Source organism: Sebastes umbrosus, chromosome 3 (assembly GCF_015220745.1).
Source record: "Sebastes umbrosus isolate fSebUmb1 chromosome 3, fSebUmb1.pri, whole genome shotgun sequence".
Classification (NCBI taxonomy): domain Eukaryota; kingdom Metazoa; phylum Chordata; class Actinopteri; order Perciformes; family Sebastidae; genus Sebastes; species Sebastes umbrosus.
This window is the reverse complement of record NC_051271.1, coordinates 10,791,246-10,813,165: the sequence shown is the minus strand read 5'-3', so window position 1 is coordinate 10,813,165 and position 21,920 is coordinate 10,791,246. Positions and strand designations below refer to the sequence as shown.

Sequence of the window (21,920 nt, the reverse complement as noted above, 5' to 3'; positions counted from 1 at the left end):
GTGTGTGTGTGTGTGTGTGCATGTTGTGAGAGAAAGTGCACGTGCATACTTGTGTGTGCCGGCATGTTTAATTAGCTGAGACGAGCAGGTGTAAAACAGTAATTAATGACACAACTGACTGACTTTCATTATGTCCACATGAGCCTCTCGTGCTGGCTGAGCAAACACATACACACACACACACACACACACGCAAACATACATTTGAGTCTTTATGTATGCATGTGTTTTAGAGAGAGTAAGTGTGTGCTTTACTACGAAATAGTGGAGCGACGGCGTGTCGAGCGAGTGGACACAATCATCACACACGTCGCTGTTCGGCCACTCAAACACTCATTTAGTTTGCAAATGGACTCATTACTAATGAATCACAAGCTGCTTTAGAGCAGGCTGAGCACACAGTAATGGTTTGGCCATTCTCCAGAACTACACACACACACACACACACACACACACACACACACGCACACACACAATCACACTGACAGAGATTGAGAGTGAGTGTCCAAAAGCCCCAATTACCTTCACATCCAATGTAAGAGAACAAGCTAGAGAGCTAATTACAAGTCCCACACATGGAGACGGGAAACATTCAAACACACACACACACACACTCAAACTCAGGCAGATATAATATGTCACCAGTAATAGCATTCCTCTTGTTTTTGTCCGTGATTGTTAGTGTTTACAACGAGCTCGTTATGGGAAAATACGGCCGTGTCACTGTATTATTACCATAAGTCATGATTACAAGCCCTGAGCCCAACGATCTTTATTAAATCATCAATAAGGCGGTGTAATTGAGTAATTCCATGTTTTAGCCGGATTGATTTACACTTCAGCGCTCTGACGGCGTTGAACGAGATCAAATTATATTAGATGCCTCCAAATGCACCATGTTGTCATCCAGTAAGTGGAATAAATATGTTTTTTATTTATCATTAAAGTGCTATCAATCTTTTTCTCACATGGTGCGTTGCCAAGACATAAATACTGCTGATTCGCTCTCTCTCTATCTCTCTCTGGTGAGTGAGTGAGACGGCAGTGATTGGACAGAGTAATTGGACCTAATGAATATGTCAACTGCCTGTTTCTTTCTCTCTCCATTAAACACAACTGGATTAGATTTACTGTGCTGCTTCGCTAACAACTTAAAGACTCCATCAGTAGGCTACTTTCCACACACACACACACACACACACACACAGATTGGCTTAGCTCAGTAGATCAATGGCCTCTTGGTCAATGTCTCCTTCGGGAGGGTAATCTATCTGCTCCTCACTAATGAAACACTCTGATCGCTGCGTGTGTGCGTGTGTGTGTGTGAGAGAGAGAGTGTGTGTGTGGGGGTTTAAATGTCTTTGTGCATTCAAGGGTGTCAGATTGTGTCTAGAGTGTATGGATATGGTGTCATGTTGTTTGTTCTTAGGTTAATTAGAGACTTTATCTACCATTTTGTGAACTGTAAGCCGCACATGTACACAGCATAGTTAACTGTGATTGTGTGTTTCGAATGTGCCGTTATGAGAACTTTAAAGAATAATTGCTTTGGCAAATCTCGTGTCAATAACACTGAAATAACATCTTCACCTAAAAGATTCTCTCACAACTACAGAAAAAAAACAATGGTACAATGAAAGTTGGTGGTGACACAGATGTGTAGTTTGTGTCATTTGGCTGCCACTTTTTTTAAAAAACATCTTCAACACTTTCTAATTCTAACACATTGTTTTCTGTCAGCACCTTTTTTCAAAATAGTTACCAAAGTATCTTCATACTTAAGACTAAATTGTCTTTGACAGGTGAGAAATTTGCTGCTGTTCTATCTCTTTGGTGTCGAAAAATGTGTTTTTTTTTAAGCCCCGTGCTGAAATACTATCACCAAATAAAGTGTGTGAAGCCCCTGAGAGTGCAACAACCCGAAATGGTCACACAAAGGCAACAAATGAATACATTTCTTTCCCTACGAAAAGCAAAAAAATCAGTCTTGTGCGTCCTTATGGCCTGATGGTTGACCGCAAAGTCCCCATTTCAATGCAGGCCGTGGATCTTTATTGCATGCCATACCCCGCTCTTTCTCTTGCCATGTCTCTTCTCTGTAAATCTACTGTCACCATCGGAAAGCTATGGAAGTTTCCCGGTCCTGTGAGGGACGGCAATTTTTTTCCCAACCCCGGCAGATACAGATATTCAATAGGTCATTTTAGCTGTCGCGTCACAACTGGTGCAATCTGTTAGCAGCATTTATTACTGAAACATGTCATAAATCGAAAGAGGAAACTGCGGCCGGCAGTGCAGATGCTGCAAAGCGTGCTAAAATAACAGATTTATTCAAACAGTCTGCAGATGATAATGAGGGCAAAAACCATTGTGAATATAGTGTGCTTTGTGATATAGTGTAAATACATTGTTCTTTGTGTGAATATGTAGTGTGAATAGAGTCTGCTGGCTCTAATTTAGTTCTGCGTTTAAACACTGTTGACTGTTTTGCAATATCTTGAATAATTCTGATAATAAAAAGCAGGCTATTAAGTCAAATTATGTGTATGCACGCACAAACATGGTATGCCACTATGACCATTGTGATTCAAACAAGATATGAACACTATCACCCCATCCTTAGTCTGGTTATACAGTAAGTCTGGTTGCTCCGTAGCAACCACCTGGAGCTGTAATGTACCACTTCTCTTTATTAGCTTGTAATTACAGTTTTCAGAGTCTTAGATGCAACTTACTGTGTATTCAAGTTCTATATAAAGTCAAATAACAAAATTGTACCTGGATTGTGGTGACCTTTTCAGAAACCAAGTAGCGAGAGCATTGTTTTTCAAGTGAGCTCAACCTTTACAATATGTCTGACAGCATTTAAGTTATCATCTGCAAATTAAGTTAACTTTCCCCCTGCAGATATATGCAGATACATGGAGCCCCAAAAGTGACAAAATACTGTATATTAAAAGGCCAATCAGGAATATATCTGTGTTTTTGCAGAACACCAGGGCCCTCAGTGCGCAAGCTGGCCACTTGGCCCCTGGGTGCTTATAGCATGAACTAACCACTAGGGCCACCTAGACCCCTCAGGGCTTACAATGTGAGGCCCATCTGCGTTTAAAGAGTGAGCTGACCACTGGTCCCTAGTGGGGCTTAAAGTGTGATCTGATCACTAGGGCCTCTGAGCCTCTATGCACTTACAGTATGAGGGTCCCTGGGCCCCTCCGGGCTTAAAGCATGAGCTGCCTGCTGACCTGCAGCTTTTACAATGTGAAGCCCCTCTGTGCGCGTGAGCTGACCACTATGCCTTCCGATAATAATAAGTTCTTCATAGATCTAGCCTCTTAATTTTGCTCTTAAAGTGCACCAAACTGATGCATCTAACTTTAAAATGTACAAAAATGTCTTCCGGGGGAGCATGTCCCTGGACCCCCCCTAGATCCAAGGTCACCCACCGCGGTCTCACAAAATCCTGTGGGAAACACTGCTCCTTAAAAAGCCCCAACTCACTCTCAGCCATGCCACAGGCAAGTTTAGTTCAGCTGTTGAAAGAGTGTTTAATTAAATTAAGAATTATTACAAGAAAATCCACTGTTAAAAAGGCCATTTTTATTACGGTTCAATAAATGCATGATGTTTCCAAAGTCAATGAGTAATCGTGTTAAATAATTGCGATTATGATCTTCGCCATAGCACCGTAGCTACCTATAGAATGACAAAAGAGAGATAGAAAGAGTACAAACCCTGACTCCTTTCTCACCTGTGCTCAGCTGGCCAATCACGGCGTGAAGTCGGTGTTGATGTCGGTTTTGGAAAGTAACCAAAATATTGGACACAGCCCCGGCCTAATCTGACATCAAAAAGGTGTATGGGGTGGACGGGGTTTCACAAGCTATTCGACCTTTTGACAAGCACTTCTGATGAGTTTGGCAGCTTAAGGGTGTTTGCATCGTCTCTGTCCAAGGCCGCATGTATTGCAGCCAGGGGAGCATAGCAGTGTGAAGTACAGTAGGTCAGCAGTTGGCAAGGGAAGACAGAGAAGAACAAAACCCAACAAACCAGTACTATCTCCCCGTTTCCTGCTCTGCTCTACTGGGGTCTGATAAAGTCTGGAGCTGCAGAGGATAGGAATAAATATTGTACAGGTTCCAGAGAATCAGCAAATCCATGAGGGCTATTTCTAGAATATTTTTTTCTTTGTTTGTTTATTCAAACTCTGCAAGTTCTCTCTTAAACAGCCCCCTCAGAAGCAGATTTGAGAGCAGACTCTTTTATGATTTGTTTATAAATGATGCAACTGTCAAATATACTCAGTGCAGCAGAAACTGCTTCACTTTGCTTCCTCATGCAGATCTGGTCCATATTACCAGTCAAAGCTGTCAAAACCCATCTCAGCTAGACTTAAACATTTACAAAAAATATGATCATGATCATTTTATGCATTTTTACTTTAAAATAGATGAATGATCTCACAGACCGACTGTTATGACAGCCGTGGCTGAAGGTATTATATTGTCCGTCTGGTCCATTCTCATGAACGCGATATCACAGAAATGCATGGAGGGAATTTCTTCGGATAAAATGATGAAGTGATGACATTTTGGACAGGCATGGATGTAAACTGCAACTTGACTGGTAGGCAGAAGCATACAGCCGTCAGGCGGTAATTCTAGTGCACCTGATTTGACTGTTATCAGGCCATTAAATAGGCGTAATCAGTCGCTATAAGCACCATAGATGTGGGTTAATAGGGGCCTACTACACCTACTACATTGTAAAAGTGAAAGTGAAACTTAAAAGCAACACATTCTAACATGTTGTAAAACTGAATGAAACGTCACATTTTAAACACAAACGAAAAGGCTTCTTTAGGTCAAGGCAAGAAAACTACAAATTCTTTAGGTTTAGACAACAAAACTACAATTTCTTTAGGTTTAGGCAAAAAAAACGGTTAAGTTTTAGGGAAAAACATCATGTTTTGGGTTAAAATAACTATGAACACAAAGACAACTACACATTATTGGTTTCACACGGGATGCGAACTTGGGTCTCCTGGGTGAAAACTCTGCCACCTCCATCCCTGATGGAGTTTCACACTCTCTATACCACAGCACCTGACTACTGCTTCTGCTCCTGTCATAATTACTACTGCCGCTAGAGGGCACTGTCGTCTTCTTTTGTAGCTTCTTTCGGTGATCTATCATGTGAATAGATGATAAAACCTACTAGTAGGTGTAGTAGGCCCCTACTGACCCACATCTATGGGGCTTACAGCGACTGATAACGCTTATTTAATAGCTCGACAACAGTCTAATCGGCTGTCTAGTTAGTGTTGATTTTCTAAAATGAATCTCTAAACTGAGCATACTGTACATTGTGCATGAGGTCATTTTGTTTCCATGACTACTGGGATTTCACACCTTTCCATCCATCAGAGAATGTTTGAATTTATTTTTGGGAAGTCTAAATCTAAATGTGAAGAAGTGACTTGGGAATTATATTAATAAATGTGCTTCTCTGTAATCAAAGAATAGCTAGTGGAATAAAGGTATCCCTAAAGAGATTGGTTTTCAGGGTGCTTTAAGGCCTGTATAGTGATATAGCGGTAGTAACACTTCTATGGGCGAAAAGGGAAAAAGAATGCAGACAAATGCTCAACAGGCCCGCTTGTGAGATGAAATCAACTCTCGAAATCTCTCTTGTTTTACCTCACACATTCTCCTGTGAAGTGTCTGGGAAAGTTGTTGTTTTGCAACTGCACCCTATGGTAATCTAATTTCAATCTTTTTTTCTCTCTTTCCTCCCCCTCTCCCCTTTTTTCGCTCCTTGTCTTTGCAGTTTGACGTGTTGAAGTGGTTCTTAAGGTAAGAGAGAGTCTCATTTCGTGTTTTCCCTCTCTTGTACTTTCTTCCTCTGATTTTCAACCCATAAAACACAGCATGCCATCAGCACTTGGCACAGTGTGTGTATCACGAAACAATCTGCGTCCTCAAAAATTTATTTGGCTCAGGATCCTGCTCACTGAAACACAATAACATTGTGTTAAGATAACAAAGAGACACTCTGGGTAACACTCCCACTGCACTCCCCTGGTAAAGCCACGGTCAGGGATGCACAGAACTGAATCAGCCGCCCAACAGGACACATTATATACTGTAGGAATTATACAGCATGTGGGATAGATTTACATCCCCTCCTTCCATTAGTTAATAAATGCTTTTAATCAATAAGATATATCATAAGCGCCGTGTAGTAATTCTGCACAGTACACACACACACAGAGAGAGTAATAACATACAGTAAATCCTCTTCCACGCTGTCTTGCAACTGAATCTGCCTGTCACAAGCTGTTAGTCATAACCGGGTCTGTCTGCCTTATAGTTTTTTAAAAGGCAAGGCCACCGTTATTGTTTATTTGTGGATTACAGGTTTCAGCCTTAGTATATCTCAAACTTATTACTTTCAGACTGAGGGTGCTCTGTAATAATATCAGCAGACTCACAATACTTCTCAAAAGAAAATGAAATGTGCTACAGCCGTACAACTGGGCCTGACCTTGTGGATGGGCATACAGGATGTGTGTAGTAGCTGCAAATCTTGTGGTGTTCATGCAGTGCTTTTTCTTTTTTTTACAGCAGTTAGAAGCCTTGTATCTCTAAATGTATTATGATTACAAATGGTTTCATTTTAGAGCTCAGTGGTTTGAGTTTATCTAACATGCTGTGAAAAACATTTAATAACCCTTAGTTTGTGTCATTTTCTCAATGGATCCTCGAAATACAGAAGAACTGTAATTGAAAAGTTTATTGTTTATAGTCTCTTCATATGATTGTAGTTGACAGAATACAAATCAAATTTAATACTAACAGCATTGAATAACATTTTTAAATCAAATAAATGAAGTTACAAATTACCCCAAAAAATAATTAATGTTTTAAAGGTACACCCATGACACATGGAGCCCAAACATTGACAAAATATAGTGAAAGGCAGATCAAAAATATATCTGCATACATCAACAAATAATGTTGAGTGTAAAAAAAAAAGTAAAATTATCCTTTTACCTTCAATCAAATGTAAAAAAAAAAAAAAATACTTTAATGGTAAAACAAAAGAAATAATAAAAATATTTTTTACCAACTAATTTGAGGTCAAAGGAATAGTATAAAAAACTTTATATTTCTTTATCCATTTTAGTTATTTAACTCACAATATTTCTATCAGAGTTGTCTTAGTCTAAGCTGTTAATGTGCTTGATTAGACTGTTCCCCTGGACTGAGTGGGCGTGAACATAATGTGCTTGATTGGCATTTCTCTCACACTCTCGGTGCGTTCCAATACCCATACTACAATACCACTACGACTACAATACTACTTAAGACCGGCCCACGCTAAACACACATATAACGACATGTTATGTTAAATTTAACAGTTCTGTACCTGTGTTTGGTGAGCAACAATTTGGCCAAAACAGCACAACACACACACTAACAGATTCATTCATGAACAACAAGAGTCCCAACTCTCAAAACCCGGAAATCTCCCAAAATCTCTCGCGGTCAAACGTAGCAGACGACAGGCAGGAAGAATTAGCGATGTTAGTTTTTGCACTACTTTGTGCTGAAATTTCACAAAGAAAAAATAATGGATGAAGTCATGGAGACACGATAAATAAACACTTGTGTTGTTGTCACAAATCAACAAGTTGGTCCTCCACTTCTGAGGTCCATCTTATTACTACTTTATGCTTTGCGTTTTGCATTAGCCCATGTCCTTCCACTTCAGTCAGCTTGGTTCCTAGTTGGCTATTGTTCCATTCCACATGACTGCGTCATCGGCTGTCCTCGGGGTTCCACACACACAACAAGATATCCGATCGTAAATATTGAACATGTTTAATATTGTGATTTGGAATCATTGCAACCAGGATGGACTTCTGAGTAGATCGGGGGATGTAAAAAATACTCAACATACCTCACACCACGAAAATATGTGGAAAGATCATCTTTAGAACCGTCAAAAAATCAGGCCTAAAATCGGCTTGATTCTCCTGTAGTCTGTGCCCAGCATTATGTAGTACGCCAGAAAAAGATTTAGAATGTCCCATATAGACATAGTGCGTCAAATACAGTTTGCCAAAAATACCAGGATACATTCAGTCCCATTTTGCAGTATGTAAGCCAGCATGCTTTTCTTGCTACATGCACACAGTACGTACTTTGTAAGGGCAGCTGCAGTATGTACCAAAAGTAAAAAGAAAAAATATGCGATTTGGAACGTGACCTGTGTTACATTTGTTGCAGCTGCAAGGGCAGGATGATTCATATGTTTATTATTCTTATTGGTAAATGTAGTTTAAGACCTCATACTGTCGCATAGCTCCACTGAAAGAATAACTGAAAACACCCACCTTAAGCACCAAGGCTACTGTATGCGGCACCACATTGAAACATTTCTGACTTTGGTGACCTCCAGACCCAAAGACACTAAGAAAGAATGGCTTTAAAGCAACAATAGTTTACACTGAGTATCACAGGGATGTTTTCTACAAGCAGAAAGTTTTGCCATCAGAACAATTTGAAAGATGCTATAATCCCATAAAACTCTACACATATTTAAAATAATACAATTTTGCTACAACAATAAAAAAACAAACACATTTGGCTCAAAGAGGTTGTTAAACAGTTTCCCCTTCATTTGAATATGAAATACTGCCACATATCAGTGTTGAGAAAATGCTGCGGTACTGTAATTATGGCTGATTTATGTCCAAGTCACCCACACGATCTGAGGACTAGTAGAGAGGGATGCCAGTCCTCCAAAGAAGTTGAGACATAAAAAGCACCACAATTGTAGCTACAAGGTTTTTACCAAACACATGCCATGTTAATGTGCCCCTTAGTGTTCGTTTGGTTTGGTGCCCAAGGTTGAGCGTCAGATTTGAGAATTTCTCTGATGTGTTTGCTTGTCTGTGTGTGCGTGAGGACATGTGTCTACATCTTAGTCTCCATCTTCCTCCTCGTGTGTGTCTGGTTCCCAGTGTTTGGAGTGGGCTCTGTTGGGACTGGCTGTATGTACAGCCTCATTAGTGGCTAAGGTTTGGCCAGCCCGCTGCTACTGGAGACTCACTCAGGGGCACAAAGTCATATGTTACTCTACTGCTGGCCCATCTGCCACTTTGGCTCTCACTATGGGTTTTGTTTCTTTTTCCGTGCTCATGCATCTTTGTAAGCAGTGGCGGAAGGTGGTACATTTACTCAAGTATGGTACCTAAGTACAGTTCTGAGGCAATAGTTGTACAACCTTGGGCACCAAACAGCCCTGTCTCCTAAAAGTTATATTCCCATACATCTAAACTGCATTCTCAAATTACGTATGGAAGGAAACGTATTTTGTCGCGGATTATGTTTGTGTTTGACGTATCACAAATACGTTTTTAAGTCCACGGACAGCCGCAGTGAGTGATGTAGTACAACGAGCGACGCACAGAGCAGGTGACCTAGTATATCAAGCTACCGTTAATGAAAGTTATGTGGAATGATAACTAGTTTCACAAGCGAGAAAGTCCAATACTGGCAGGTGTAGGGGGATGGACGGGTCCAACAAACACAGGACTTTCCCCCAGGAGACCGCTGTTCATGTTCCGTCGTGTCATTTTAAGCCAAAGTATGATGTTGTTGCTTAAACCTAAGTAGTGTTGTTGCATTCTTTGTTTTGTTTTGTTTTCAATTTACAACCTTAACCACGTGTTTAAAACTGTTTAAAAACTGCGACTTTAATCCAGGAGAAAATAAGTTTCCCTCAAAACGTAATTGAGAATGCAGTTTAGTTTTATGGGAACGTAATTTTGTGGGAGACGGGGTTGTCACAAAAGCAAACAGATACATATATTCTAATCATTTAAAGTACATTAACTGCCGCCATGAGCTGTGTGTGACTAGGGCTGTGTATTGGCATGAATCTGGCGATACCATACGTATCATGATACAGGGGTAATGATTTAATATATTGCAATATATTGCGAAACTGTAAGCAAGGCGATATATTGCGATTTTTTTCAAATCTAATTTTAAGAAAACTCTTAGTATAAAAAGACACACCACCATATCCATAAAATCTGAGTAAAAAAAAAGTCACTAAGGGAAATGGCAACTATGGGGATTAGAATCATCACACATGAATACAATTGGGCTCATTCGATCCACAAGAGTCTCAGCTTTCCAGTCATATCCAAATGATGCAGTTCTAAGACTGTTTATGGACCCCAGTATGCAGAAATATTCAGACACAACATTTTAGAATAGGCGAAAATAACACATTTATGTTGCATGCATAAAACGGCTTACTTTTTGCCCCAAACTGCATGTGATTAGCATAAAGTGGGTTGACTTGTGGGTACCCATAGAACCCATTTTCATTCACACATATTGAAGTCAGAGGTCAAGCCAGTTTTTCCTCACCAAAATTTAGCCTAACTTTGGAGCGATATTTAGCCTCCTTCGCCACATGCAACTATGCCATAGGTGGTATCAATGTATTCCTCATATATTCCTTAGGTTTTTTTACTTTTACATGATGCCAGTACCTTCTAGCTTTAACACAAAGACAGAATAGCGTCCGGGTCTGACGGCGGGCCGTCGGATTTTTAAGAGGTTCATTAAAAATCGATACAGTGTTTTGGAGAATCGATACAGTATAAAGCAAAATATCGCAATACTCACGTGTATGTGTGTTTTCTTACACCCCTATGTTTGACAGCCACTGCTGTAACTCTCCTCTACACAGTTTGAAAACCTGTGTTATAGATTAAACTACTCAGTATACAAAGCAGTTCAAATTAGCTCCACCTTGGCCAGCTATCGTTTAAATAATTCATGGCTCTCTAGATAAATAACTGGATGGATGGATGGATGAATAAATGGATGAATGGATGCATGCATTGATGGATGGATGGATGGATGACCCCTGCATGAAGTGGTCCGGTGCACGATGTTACTGTATGTGTACAACAGCTCTAAACAACTTAAGTTGTGTAATGTGTTGTGTTCGTTATAAAACCCGTTTAAAGCGTTGGCTTTAATAGCTCCGCTCAGCAGGAGAAAGGTTAATTATCACATCCTGTTACAGACAGACAGGACACCTCCTCCTGTCGAGCGCACACACACACACACACATACACTCTGAACCACACAAACACACGGACCATCAAACAAACTGTGTGTGTGTGTCATATAAAGACGTAATCTAGCGTCTGTTTATCCTCGTTTGCCTCATTGAAGCCTTCATCATTTAGTTTTCCTCCACTCGCTTCCTCCTCTCCCAACACCCATATCCACAATGTGACGGGACTCAAGCCACAAGAATTCATTCATGAAGTCGTTCATGAGGAAGAAACGGACAAAGTCCCTTTGTATCACGTTTCTTCGCTTTGTTACGATGTGTGAATCGGGAAGGTTTATCACATTGAAAAATGGGACGCAATTCAGAAATGACAAGACGAGTGGACAGAGGCGTTCAGTGGGTGTGAAGCGGTGAACCACAGGAAATGATTGCTGCTGTGTTCTCTGGAAGATGCCAAAATATTTAGAGTGAAAAAGAAAACGAAAGTGACAACTCAAAAGGAGCCACGAAGAAGAAGTAGTGGGATTTCTTTTTCTTCTAAAAATGAACAACTCCACTTCAGATCACGAACCCTTTTACAATAAATCCACACTCTTTCATGTCATCCAGTCGCCTCTTCTATCCACTTTATCTTTCTCCTCAAACATCTCCTGCTTTTACTCCCACTCTCCTCAGTGTCTCCTTTTCCTCTTATTCTCCTATTTTTTTGCGCCCGTCCACCTCCTCCCTCTCTCCATCCTCATTTCATTGCCAGTCTAGACAGCTTCAGAGGCAGGTGCTGAGGTGGAGAAAATAGGGTGAGAAGGAGAGGTGAGAGGGAGGGAAGGAGGGAGGGAGGGAGGGAGGGAGCTGGGGAGGAAAGGAGCCAAGGGGATAAGGAAGACTGAGCGAGCACAGAGAGAGATTAATAGATCAAGCGGAGAGGCATATGATGAAAGTTTAGAAGAGTATGGAGAGGAAAGGAAAGGAAATGAAAGGAAAGGAGAGGGATGGGTCAGGTTGAGGTAGGATTGGAGCAGAGAGGAAGGAGAAGGGGGAGGAGATGTGGGGAAAGAAGAGATCTGAGTAAATCAGGTGGGTGCTATGCGGAGGGGAGAGGTGCGGAAGAGGCTATTTTAATGCAGGGTGGAAATCAGGTGCTCGAGGTGGGGAGAGAAGGAAGTGGCAAAGAAAAGGGAGGCGACGGGAGGTGTGGAGAAAAGGAGCGAATGAGGTAAAGAGGAAAGAAGGAGGGAGGGGAAGTAAAGAGGCTGGGGGGAGGAGGAGAAGGGGACAAGGTGGGGGCTAAGTGAGAAACGAGGAGGGAGCAGAAGGATGGATGGATGGATGGATGGTTGGATGGTTGGATGGAGCATGTGTAGGAGAGAGGACAGGAACAGTGTTGTTGTGCTTTTACGGGAGGACACCGGCTGCAAGGAAGTGAGGTGGGTAATAAGGCCATAGCTCATTCCTGTGGAGCAGCCTCTATCCTATTAGTGACTACCTCTCACTGGATGACTTATATGCACCTCGTTTTTCACCAGCAGGATGACGGCAGATGCTTGGGAAGAAACAAACACGCACACACACACACACACACACACACACATGTGCATACATACAGCCACAGGAGCGATGACAGGAGAAATCTGCTCCTGCTTCCTGATGTGAAGAGAGAACGGCATCAGTGCAGAAAACCAACAGCTTACAGCAACAAAGTGTCGTGTTACTTTAAGTTACTTTACTAATTACTCAACCGTAAAAGTAATCAGTTACATTACACGTTAGATTACTTTTTATTACTCAGCCCAGCCCCGTCAGAAGTGCCTTTCAAACGCCTGCTGCTCTCTGCGCCTCGTGTTTTTGCAGGAGCGTCCTGAACGCCTCGAGTTGAAAAACTGTAGCCTACAATTAGGTAGTGTGCAATTCATGGTTTGTGTTAAGCTAACGTTTGGTTGTGTCTAGTGCTGCTCCAAATACCATTTTTTGGGCTTCGAAGCTTTGGTGAAAAATATTCGAAGGTGTTCGAAGCTTCGTGACGCACCGCAGCGCCGCAGGCTGACATGTTCTTATGTCTCCCCCGTTTCAGTGCAGGGACAGTGTTGCTTCCACACTACTGTACACACACGCACCTCTACACACAACAAACAGCGTTATCTAAGAATAACTAATGGTAATTAATGTTGAATATGAATTGTGTTGTGGGAATATTCCTTATTTCATGGGCTATTTGGGGATTTATAAACTTTATCATTACATACTAATGTAAAAAAAAACAAAAAACGAAGCATTCGAATACTGATTTGGAGGTCAATTACCATGGCAATGGTCGAAGCTTCAAAGCTTTGAAGCATTCGGGTCTGCCCGAGTTATGTCTTAGCAGCATTACAAAAAAGTAATCACATTACCTACTGTAACTTGTTACTAAGTTCCCTTTCAAACATGCAGTCTATTCAGAGAAATCTGTACCACCAATATCCCACCTAACATTTCAGGGAAAATGCTGGTACGGCTGTGTTGTGAATGAAAGCAGTAACATTGCAGATGCATTCACGTGGAGCGAGCAAATCAATCACAAGACTCCGCTGATGACGTATTTGAATATGCGACTGGTTTATTTATGCCAATGCTTTCACGAGTGACTTGCCATTGCTATGGCATGTGTGAAAAGGCACAAAATGTGCCTGAGTGTTGTACATGTGTGAATATCGAAAATCACTAGCGGTGCCTGACAGGTTATCCGAGTAATTTACCAGTAACTTTGTGGGTAAGAGGCTTAAGTAATGCATTACAGCCCAACACTGAAGAAAGTTTAATGGAAGAAAAGGCAAACAAAGCGAGCATGTGAACCAGATGTCATGAGTTGATATACAGTCTTAGCTCACTCTCCGCCTGTCCAAGATCAGATTTATATTCAGAAGCACCTCTGGAAAAACTCCAGCCTGTTCCAAGCTTGGAAACAGATCATCTTCTGTTCAGCTAACAACCTTATACACTTATAGTGGGTGTCTGAGCGCTGTATAATCAGTCGCTCCGGGGAATTTTGTAATTGCAAGATATTTAACAAAATCCCCTGCTATCTTGCAAGGGTTTGCAATTTGGACCAGTCCCCACACTTTTTACTTCCTAAACCCTCCCAAATCCTTTTAATTTATCTAAAACAGTGCCATTGTGTCAGAACAATCAAATCAAAGAGGTCTGGTTAGCATTTAAAAACAATTTGCATTCAAACTGAAATGGGGGGGGGGAAAGAGCAGCCCTAATAGGATTACAGTTTTGCAGAAAAAGCCACCAGGAAATCATTTTAGTGAGGAGAGGATTGGTACTTAACAAAAAAAAAATAATTGTCTTCATAGCGCACACATAAATACACACATACACAGTTAAAACATCTTTTCAATCCCATCTTGTCCTTTAAAGTGAAAGTTCATTTGTGCTATTGTAATTTACCATCGCCATGGTGACATTTTCTCCCGAGAATGAAGACTGACCCCGTCAGACTCCTCACCCGCTGGAGTCCAAGCGAACCCAAGGACTAATGGTTTGGAGAAAGGGAATATAAGAATCTATTCCAATAATTTTAGCCCTTTTAATTAAATTTATGCATATTCTTTCCCTGTGAAGAATTTGGGGCAGCTGTATCAGCGAGAGGGGAGAAGAAAAAAGAGAGCGAAAGAGAGAAAATGGGTCACTTTGGCAGAGGGACTGAGAGGCTTCATTAGGAAACCCGTTGCAGTCATTCTGTGGCCATTCTCATTCTGCTCCAGCATTCCCATCCTGCACTCGCGGGATTCCAATATCAGCCTAACATTTGTGACCTCGTCAAAAGCAAGAAATAAGCAGGTGTCAGGTCATGCTGGTCTCACCCGCCGCCACCTCTGTGTCAGCCACCTTTCTTGATTTATTCCACCTAAATTAACACTCCGTCTCTATCGCCTTGCAGAGAAAAAATGTCAGGTTTTTCTTATCCAGAAATTTGCAGGTTTCTTAGTGAGAAAAAGCTGCACGCATTGTCTTTACCAGTGAAAGAATTTGAATGTTAGCACTGAGACAATTTGATGTTAACTGTGCAAGGGAATTAGATGTACTGTGTAATTTTGCCTTTCAAAGATGATAGCTGAGCAGATGGAGCAGGGCAAAGCTCTGTCAGTTTCTCCACTTTAGAAGCTCTTCCTCCCTCTTATATCTCATTTGCCCTTTCTCATTTGCTATAATTCTCCTCATCTCTCTCTCTCCTCTTCACCCCAGCACACCCGTTCATTTTTCTTGCTTCCCCCTCTGTGTTGTAGACACTTTCTTTCACTTCTCTCGCTCTCTCAGTCATTCGTTCTCTTGGCCCCGAGCACAGTAGCGTCTAATATGTCTTTAAAAGTAGGACAGCACTGAGTAATTTGTTGCACCTACCAAATGTTAATTCAGGATTGTCACCATATATTCCATGGCTGCGGGGCCACCCCAAGCTCACAATAGCATCTGCTGCTCAACAGAACAGTCATCGTGATTTTCTCGCCATTGTAGTATTAAATGGAATTTTTAAAATATAGGATTATTTCACAAAGACGTGACACCGTTTCACAGCAGGGTTGCTTGTGCCCTTTGTGTAAGCTGCGTCATTACACTACCATTACATGGAATTTGCTGTGTTGTAGATTGCTTACAGCCACCCTCTGCTGCTGCTGCAGCTTTTTCTTCCTCCCAGCGAGCATGAGGAGAATAGCTTCCTTAAAATTTCAACCCTTTTCCTCCGTGCAGCTGTGGAGTAATTGTACCATTTGGAGTGGTTTGGCTTCTCAAGAGACAGAATAGAACAGATCATTACATCCGTACAATGGTTAGTGTCATTTACAGAAAGACCTTGAAACTTAAAAAGTGACATTCCAACAATTGTACACATGGAGGTCAGTTTAGCAGACTTTAAGTGGAACTTTATTGGTATTTTTCAACCTATTTTCCCATGTTTTTTTTGTCAAAGTGACTAATGGGGGCAACAATTTTTGAAATTGGTCCAGTATTGAGGGAGAGCGCTTCAACCACCAGCTGCTTAACAAGCTACAATGTAACTCATTTCGGGCAACCTGGTACCGTCAGTTTACGTCCACTAAAAGTGCTTTTTTTTACACTGACAGACTCAGATTATTATTATTATTATTATTATTATAAGTGTCTGACAGTGTCTGGGCGGCTGTGGCTCAGAGGGTAGAGCAGATCGTCCACCAATCGGAAAAGTCTGTGGTTCGATCCCCGGCTCCTCCGGTCGATGTGTCCTTGAGCAAGACACTTAACCCCAAATTGCTCCCGAAGGCATAGCCATTGGTGTGTGAATGAGTATTTAGATCCTGATGGGCAAAGTTGGCTCCATACATGGCAGCCTCTGCCATCAGTGTATGAATGTGAGTGTGAACGGGTAAATGCTCACATGTAGTGTAAAGCGCTTTGAGTGGTCGGAAGAATAGAAAAGCGCTACATAAATGCAAGTCCATTTACCATTTACCTTTATGGAAAGGACTTTTCAGACTTTTATTTTTTACCTTTCGCTTGATCCCGTCTGTTCGTTATTGTGTGTCTCGCTCTGTCTCGTACTGAGATCTCACATCGCATCCACATTGTCGAAATCATCTAAATATTCAGACAAGACATGGAAAATCATTTAGATAACACTAAGCTACACTTTCTGTACTCCAACACAACAAACTCTGACAACACCGGTGTCCCGTGGCGCTCCTCTCTCCACTCTCACTCACGTTTCCAGCGTTGTCTTCTGGCAACAAGTCACATGACATAATAAAAAACAGACCAGATCAAGCAAAAGGTAAAAAAAAAAACATACATTTGACATAAATTGACAGTGAGGAATTGCCCCATGTGATTACATTGCAGCCCTTTTAGCGGTTGCTGGTTACAGCGTTCTCGCTCAATACTGGACCAATTTCAAAAATTGTTGTCCCCATTAATCACTTAGACACAAAAACATGGAAAAGTAGGTTGAAAAATACCTAAGTTACCCTTTAAGTACTACTTAGTCTAAAACACCTTTCTGTAATGTCTTTGGTGGAGTTGAAACTTCATAGAAAATAGCGATAGTGATGTCGTCAGGGTCATCTCGTCTTGGACTGGGAGACTACAACGTTTTTAAGTTTTGACGCCTTGGTGACAAATTGGGGATGTAGAGTTTGAAGGACGTAGGAGTCTGTCTGGAATAAAGCGCTCAGACATTGAGCGTCTAACAAAAAGATCTATCTATTTGCATTATTAGGAGCTTGACCCATACTAGCGACTAAAAGTCAGGATGTCTCTCCCATTGCTGCATCAATTTTGACCATTTTCTTTTCAATCTGTCTCTTCCAAGTTGTCCAACTTGCAATACTAAATCACTGGACTGCTTTTAATGTTGTTCCAACATTTGAAACATGGGCGTGCATTTAAACGAGGGCTGTCGCGGTGAAGGAATTTCCCCTGCGGTGATAATGATTGGCTCAACAGCTGCGATATGTGGTATTATTGCCTTTTTTTTTTAATTACTTCATTTATCCTGATTTTAGTGCTACTAGTGCAGTGCCCGTTCAAAATGTGCCTGTTCAGAACAGGCTGAATGCTCGGCCTGTGGTGTTGCTGCTCGCAGCTTTCTCGAGAACCGCTCATACAAACAACTTCACACGTGACACTGCGCTTCCTTGGGTCCCGAGCAATACACCTGCCATAACATAGTTGCAACTAAAAGGGCCCCGAACAACTAGATTCAATATGAAGTTTAACTATGATAAGTATTGAATTATGTTACTATTCTAACTCATTGTACCCCAAAATAACTTACAAAATGCCCCCCAAAAAATGCAACTCAATTGTGTTACTATGTACTATATACAATGCATTATTATTCAGGAAACTATCCAGCATTGTATTAGAATTGAAAGCTCGTCCTTGAACAAACATTAAGTGAATTTTATTACATTGTGCTGATAATGCTTCTTCACTTGAAGTAAACATTTGAATGCAGGACTTTTACTGTGCGGTAATGACAGTTTTACTGTTAATAGTTTTACTTTAGAAACATTTCCACTTCCTCTAGCACTGCTAATGCCAACCACCAATACCTCACCAGAGAGGATGAAAAGTAAAGCAACTCGCAGCTACTCGTGGTCAGAAACATCGGTGAGGTAATATCCAAATAGGGCAGCTCTGACATAACCACCACGGTTATAAAGTAGAGCATGGATTCATTACTGGAGGTATTTTGTCTGCAGTACATTTATAAGTTAGTTATAAACTTTCACAATTTGATTTGCAATGGCAGAGTGGCACTGTTCCTGTAGGCTATCTGCTCTTTGAAGAAAAGTTCGGTTGTAACGTTATTCAGCATCGATGTTGAATTATCAGACTATATCCAGGATCCAGCAGCAAAAGTGAACTGTAGTCAACGAGCCGCGGTTCGCCCGCTGCGGACGACATGCTGGACTCAGTCTGAGCGCTGTTCGCTTGTTTATCCAAAGTTTATTAATATTGAAGGTGTTGCGTGTCCAAATTGCACCCAATTCGACAAAGCACCCCATGGGGTCCGCAGCAATACGCCCACCAAGTGAGAAGTAGATCGGATGAACTGTTCTCGAGATATGTAAAGGACACACCCACATACAGAGATTACTTGCTTTATAGTTAGATATCAATGAGCTTTATTGTTTGGCTATTATATTCATTTTTCCTCCATTGTTTGTTGTTGTTCAGCACTTGTAGCCTACATGTAGGATGTGACGGTTGCGCTTTGTGGTGTTTGTCCCTCCCCTCCTGCCTCCTCCGTTGTGACTGTTTTGCGAGATAGAACCTTATAACTCCGAGCAGAAAGTGAATTCTTAGGATTAAAGGGAACTATCTGCGTTTGACCTGTTCCAAAAAAGTTGTTTTTTACAAATTTTGATATCGCACATTTAGAAAAGATACAGAGGAGGTGTGTTTTTTGGTGAGACTGAACCATAACCGTAAAGCTGCAGGCTTTGAAACCATACAATAGCAATGAACAGAGAGACAATAAAATGCTCTGTAGAGCTGAGGGGAACTGCAGTTTGGTGATAATTCTCTGTGGGTTTGCTACTACAAGTCGCCTTGCACATTTTTTCCATTGTTGATAAAAAAAATATTGTTGAGTGCTGCTTTATATTCTGTTTTGTGAAATGTGCTGAATCATCTAATTCACAGTTTAAAAGCCTTATGTGCTAACAAGGAACTCTAACCTCTTCAACCCTAACCCTCATTTAACCCAAAGTAAAATCAACACAAAGTGTTTTTCTAACAGTGAATATTTCCCTTCTTCTCATTCTGATGTATGTCATGGATAAATGTCTGCTCGAGAACGCCAATAGATGCATAAGATTTAAGACCAACTCTTTGGTTTAACTCCTGAGGAATTGGGCTACATTTGGTATGTTAAATCAAGACACGAATGCACACTGGAGCGTTGCAATCTGACTCGACTCAAAATGCCAGACAAAGCAGTACTTATCCTACTTTAGGTTTTAAGAGGAGCTAATTTTTTATGTAGTTTAGGATTAAAGCATGACTTGAATTTTATACTGTGTGCATCGTCTCTGTCTCGCCGTTATCTCGCCGTCTCATGTCTCAGGTTGTTGGATTGAGCGCCCAGAGGCCGTAACTGTTGTTCAGTAATCCTCATTCCACTGTAGGCCGCGAGCTTCAACAGCAGCAGGTCACTTCTGAAGGCACAGTTGAATTATCCAGGCGTTTGCGCATCACACATCCTCTTAAAATGCTTCATCATCCTTGCCGATTTTATTTAGATTAGATGCTTATCCCTCTGTGTAAACCCTTAGACGTCAGACACACACACACACACACACACAGAAGTTGTAAACAAGTTCAAGTTGTTTACGCAAAACTGTGTCATGTCGCTCTGAGGGTCCCTGCTGCCAACTTGACCTGTAACAGCCTCCTCAACATCCTGGGCAAACTTTGATCAGCGCTGCATACACACCTCGAAAGAGTAAACATGTTTACAAAGTTAAATTTGAAATGTATTTTCTCTAGAAAAATTGCTCTGCTGATGAGCATATGATCTTGAAAAAACTACACTGTAAAAAGAGACGGCGCAGCAGCGCAAGGAGGGGTTGTGTCTGTAGAGATAAAGCGTGTAGGTAATCATGTCAGTGTTATTCATGGCCCTGCTGTGACACTACATTTAAAGCAGGGCTTTAGAGGAGGCCTTGTGATGCCCACTCTGCTGCCCTGCTTACCCACTTGCCTTGATGTTGAGTCCAGCTGACAGAAACCTAAGAAGAGTGTTTCACACATGCTGAGTGAAGCCAAACCAAAGTGAACCGAGCTCCACCGAGCTGCCCTGGTTAGGGTTAGACATCAAAAAATGATCTGGGCCATTGCTGTGCAGATCAGTGCAGAAATAGTTTGGTTCATGGAGTGAAAAGGGTATGTGAAAGCACTTTAGTGACCTAAATAATACGCCGCTTTGCCCTGAATCATTTCCGCCACCGGCAGAAAACCTTTAAGGTAATGTCCAGGCGGAGATACTGGAGTTGAATTCCCTTCAAATTACTACCAACACTTTGACTCTCACTGAATAGCAGTCACTTCAGCCGTCAACATGAAAAGGATTCAAAGGCTGCTCTGAAGGGCTCCCACGGGAGTCCTCACAGAGATGCAAAGCAACTAAAAGGGCTTGCAGACTGACTCTCACCATGGGTGCCACTTTACAGCACAAAAATCGGGGAAGACTAACAGCAATGCCGCGTCCACTTGTCCCGGCTTATTGTGCAAGAGCTGTAAACTGAAATTGCTTGCGCCAACGCGAGCTTTCCAAATGATCTAGTTTCGGAGCTCTTCCTCTGCCGAGGCTGCCGAGGCTTTAATTACTTCTGCTGGGCCAGCGCAGGTGAAGCACATTCTCACTAACAAGGTGGTTTCCATCCAGGGAGCACTGAAACCCAACAGGAAAACAACATGATGGAGAGGAAAACTGGCGCCCGCAATAGAGGGTAACTGATGCTTAATAATCCCCCCCACCCAACTGATTTCACCAGCCATTGTCAGATCGTTACAGAGGAAACATGGTGCAAGTGGAGAAGGAATCCGGGGAGGAATGTGTCATCGACTGAAAATAAAGTGTGAACTAGTTTTCACACATGCTGCACATACATTTGCCACAGTGTGCATATATGCGAGCTAGGGCGGCACTAAAAATCTATCTGACGTCTTCAGACACAGATTCATCAAATGGCTTCTGATTACATGATGTGAGATTATGTGAGATTATATGACCTGAAAAACAACGGGTGTTAAGAGGCCAAGGGATGTAACAGTAATGACATATGTCCTAGTTTTCATCTGTAATTAAATAACTCATGATCTTTACATCATCAGATCCCACAGTTAATGTATTCTGCCATCATCGTCTCTGCCCTTATTTAGTAAGTCGGTCAGCAGCACAAACGCAGGAGTGGTGTAACAGCACAGACTAGTGGTGACTCTTCGTAATGGCACCTTGCTCCAGAATCACTCTTAAACCATCTTTTTTTGTGTGTTTTAATTGGTGCAAAAACAAAACAGCAGTGACTTTACAAGTAGTGCAACATTGATAAGAGCAGGGGAGAAATACCCAAGAAAAGACTAAAAAAAAACAAAGTGACGCTCAGAGGTTGACATGAGACATAACATACCAAACAAATAAAACAAAACCAACTTAACAAAATCAAAAAAAGGATGGAATAATAGTCATAATAATTCTAGTAATAACATCTGAAATAAATTAAAAAGAAAATAATAATAATTATAAAACTAGTCGGTAATAATAAGGAAATAATTAAAAATAA

The 21,920-nt window shown here is 41.4% G+C and overlaps 1 protein-coding gene across 34 annotated transcripts in view; it reads left to right on the top strand.

Annotated features, from left to right (window-relative positions):
• The window catches only part of ptprdb (protein tyrosine phosphatase receptor type Db), a 172,227-nt gene that overhangs the window by 25,474 nt on the left and 124,833 nt on the right, over window positions 1–21,920 (top strand). For all 34 annotated transcript variants that reach the window (XM_037764653.1, XM_037764651.1, XM_037764647.1 and 31 more), the window contains exon 3: window positions 5,830–5,855. The gene's annotated coding sequence lies outside the window, so the exon portion shown is untranslated. The remainder of the gene's footprint in view (window positions 1–5,829; window positions 5,856–21,920) is intronic.